The sequence below is a fragment of the Penaeus vannamei genome, chromosome 25, assembly GCF_042767895.1.
Source record: "Penaeus vannamei isolate JL-2024 chromosome 25, ASM4276789v1, whole genome shotgun sequence".
In the NCBI taxonomy this organism is placed as follows: Eukaryota; Metazoa; Arthropoda; class Malacostraca; order Decapoda; family Penaeidae; genus Penaeus; species Penaeus vannamei.
The window spans coordinates 21,828,776-21,833,134 of record NC_091573.1 but is presented as its reverse complement, the minus strand read 5'-3'; positions in this window follow the sequence as shown (position 1 = coordinate 21,833,134).

The window sequence follows — 4,359 nt, the reverse complement described above, 5'->3', positions numbered from 1 at the left end:
TTGGATTTTTTCGTCATACGATAATGACCAATCAGAAAGGAGTTCCCTACCTCCTTTGACCCCTGGCTTTTGCGCATGCGCAGAGCGATTCACTAGCGATCATAGATTCATTGAAAAGCTCAATATAAAGGAGCTGTCGCACACATGTTTTGACTGCGGGAGTTGCTAAGTATATATATATATATATATATATATATATATATATATATATATATATATATTTTTTGTATGTGTGTGTGTGTGTGTGTGTGTGTGTGTGTGTGTGTGTGTGTGTGTGTGTGTTGTGTGTGTGTGTGTGTGTGTGTGTGTGTGTGTGTTTTGTATTTTTTTTATATATTTTAATTTTAAAAATTTTTTTTTTTTTGTATATATATATATATATATATATATATATATATATATATATAAAAACATATACACAAAACACACACACCATATACATACATTACATATATGTGTGTGTGTGTGATAATAATAATAATACTAATAATGATAATTCAGGGTTTGCGACTTACAGCCTTTAAATTTGTTCCTCTGAATTACCATATGTATGGAGCAACAATGGAACCTGGTTCTATCCACTGACAGTGCAGGTCTTGAACTCTCGTCACAAGATTTGGAGCAGAAAAAGAGAAAACAGACAGAGAAAGAGAAAGAGACAGAAAGAAAAAAGAAAGATTCTACACTACATACAGACACACCAAAAAAGTGCGTACTCGCACTCTATATATACACATCTGCATCTTTTTTAAAAATCTCTCCCAAAATTACATTTGGATAAAAATTAAAACTAAAATCAAAGGGGAAAAAACTTTGGTATTATTTAAAAGTTTAGTGAAAAAAAAATTACCCTGCCTCGCCCTCTCTGTGATTCATTCGTTGTTCATTTGACATTTATGCTTGGGATCACATGACATCAGTTGCCATATACATTTTAAAAAAGTACAAAATTACGGGTTTAAACCTACCATTTGACATAAAGTTTCCATATCTACTTCCCGATTAAGCTAGTTTATTATATAGGAATCTTTGAACGGGTTTGATTTTTGTAAATTTCTATTTGTTCGTTCGTTCCGTAGAAAGCTGCGGGCAACAATAAATAACATGGGTGGCAGCCGATGCCAAAATGATAGATAGGGGAAAGGGAGGATTATAGGGGGAGGGCCTGAGAGGCAGGCCTTTGAGTCTGACAAAAAAAAAGAAAAATGAAAAAAAAAGCAATCAATTTTTCTCTCTCTCTCTCTCTCTCTCTCTCTCTCTCTCTCTCTCTCTCTCTCTCTCTCTCTCTCTCTCTCTCTCTCTCTCTCTCTCTCTCTCTCTCTCTCTCTCTCTTATATATAATATAAACAAGGCAAAATGTAGATAAAGGTTCTCTCTATAGTTTCAAGACGATGATAAAAGGGTGTCCCTTGCGGCAAAATAAACACAAACGCATTCCAGTCAAACAACGTTTCGGCAGAAATAAAGAAATAGATGAAGTTATTACTATAGTAATAGTTATTGCTGGTATAGCTTTAACTGTGATACTGATAATGATATTCATAGAGTATATGTCATGGAAGGAGTAGCAGTGACGATGATGATAATAATAGAATGGTTATAAAAAAAAGAATATCCGTGGTTTTAAAACCCCAAGATCTTATATTCTAAATCTTGTTCAAAGCCATGGCGGTTAGCAAAAAAGAAATTCAAGGATACATCGGGAAATTATTTTAAAACTGTGAACTTCAACCAGTAACAAGAAGCATCAAAAGTTTCATTAAAACATGAAATTCATTGGATAAAAGGCGCTGAATTACGTGCCCAGCCTAGAGGAGGATAAAATGCTCAGGTGAAAGTGATTCCATAGTGGGGGGGGAGGGAGGGGGGAAAAAATGTTTGGAACACGGTGGGTGCAGACCAGAAAGGGGGACGAGTGACAAAATAAGATGAGCGATAGCTGAGGAGACTTAGGTCGTGATGGTGAAAACACAAAACGGGTGAAAAAGTCTTTGGGTGGATAAAAATGGGTCAGTCAAAAAAGATAAAAACTGGAAAGGGGGCGGGGGGACAGAGACTGGATGGGTGAGATATACTTGCGTGGATACCTTGTGAAGAAAATTAGATGGGTGAAGGATGATGGAGAAATTTATTGGTGAAAAGGCGGGTGGGTGAAAAATGACTGTGATGGATGGAAAATGACTGTAATGGGTGAAAGGTGACGTGATGGGTGAAAAGTTACTATGACGGGGGAAAAAATGACTGTGATGGGTGACTATGATGGATGAAAAGTGACTATGTGGGTGAAATGGGACTGTGATGGGTGAAAAGTTACTATGATGGGTGAAAGGTGACTGATGGGTGAAAGGGAAAAATGATGGATCAAAAGTTACTATCTTGAAGGTGACTGTGATGGTTGATGGTGATAAATGGTAAAGGTATGGATGGGTGAAAAGCGATTGTGATGGGTAAAAAGTGACTGATGGGTGAAAGGTAACTGAGATGGGTGAAAAGTGTCTGTGATGGGTGAAAGATGACTGTGATGGGTGACAAGGGACTATGATGGGTGAAAAGTGACTGAGATGGAAGAAAGGTGACTATGGTGGGTGAAAAGTGATTGTGATGGGTGAGAGGGTGACTGTAATGAGTGAAAGGTGACTGTGATGGGTGAATGGAGACTCTGATGAGTGAAAAGTGACTATGATGGGTGAAAGGTGACTGTGATGGGTTGAAAGTGACTATGATGGATGATGGGTGAAAAAAGTGATTATGATGGAAACAAGGTGACTATGATGGGTGAAAAGTGGCTATGATGGGTGAAAAGTGACTATGATGGGTGAAAAGTGACTGTGATGGGTGAATGGTGACAGTGATGGATGAAGATAACTGTGATGGGTGAAAGGTGACTGTGATGGGTGAACAGTGACTGTGATGGGTGAAAGGTGATTATGATGGGTGAAATGTGTGTGATGGGTGAAAGGTGACTGTGATGGGTGAAAAGCGAGTATGGTGGGTGAAATGTGTCTGTGATGGGTGAAAGGTGATTGTGATGGGTGAAAGGTGACTATGATTGATGAAAGGTGACTATGATTGATGAAAGGTGACTGTGATGGGTGAAAGGTGACTGTGATGGGTGAAAAATGACTGTGATGGGTGAAAGATGTCTGTGATGGGTGAAAGCTGACTGTGATGGGTGAAAGGTGACTATGATTGATGAAAGGTGACTGTGATGGGTGAAAGGTGACTATGATGGGTGAAAGATGACTGTGATGGGTGAAAGATGTCTGTGATGGGTGAAAGGTGACTGTGATGGCTGAAAGGTGACTATGATTGATGAAAGGTGTCTGTGATGGGTGAAAGGTGACTATGATTGATGAAAGGTGACTGTGATGGGTGAAATGTGTGTGATGAGTGAAAGATGACTGTGATGGGCGAAAGATGACTGTGATGGGTGAAATGTGTGTGTGATAGGTGAAAGGTGACTGTGATGGGTGAAATGTGTCTGTGATGGGTAAAAGGTGACTGTGATGGGTGAAAGGTGACTATGATTGATGAAAGGTGACTGTGATGGGTGAAAGGTGACTATGATGGGTGAAAGATGACTGTGATGGGTGAAAGATGTCTGTGATGGATGAAAGGTGACTGTGATGGGTGAAAGGTGACTATGATTGATGAAAGGTGACTGTGATGGGTGAAAGGTGACTATGATGGGTGAAAGATGACTGTGATGGGTGAAAGATGTCTGTGATGGGTGAAAGGTGACTGTGATGGGTGAAAGGTGACTATGATTGATGAAAGGTGACTGTGATGGGTGAAAGGTGACTATGATTGATGAAAGGTGACTGTGATGGGTGAAATGTGTCTGTGATGAGTGAAAGATGACTGTGATGGGCGAAAGATAACTGTGATGGGTGAAATGTGTGTGTGATGGGTAAAAAGTGACTGTGATGGGTGAAAGGTGACTGTGATGGGTGAAATGTGTCTGTGATGGGTAAAAGGTGACTGTGATGGGTGAAATGTGACTATGATTGATGAAAGGTGACTGTGATGGGTGAAATGTGTCTGTGATGGGTGAAAGGTGACTATGATTGATGAAAGGTGACTATGATGGGTGAAAGGTGACTATGATGGGTGAAAGATGACTGTGATGGGTGAAAAATGTCTGTGATGGGTGAAATGTGTCTGTGATGGGTAAAAGGTGACTGTGATGGGTGAAAGGTGACTATGATGGGTGAAAGGTGACTGATGGGTGAAAGGTGACCATAATGGGTGAAAGGTGACTGATGGGTGAAAGGTGACTGTGATGGGTGAAATGTGTCGGTGATGGGTGAAAGATGACTGTGATGGGCGAAAGATGACTGTGATGGGTGAAATGTGTCT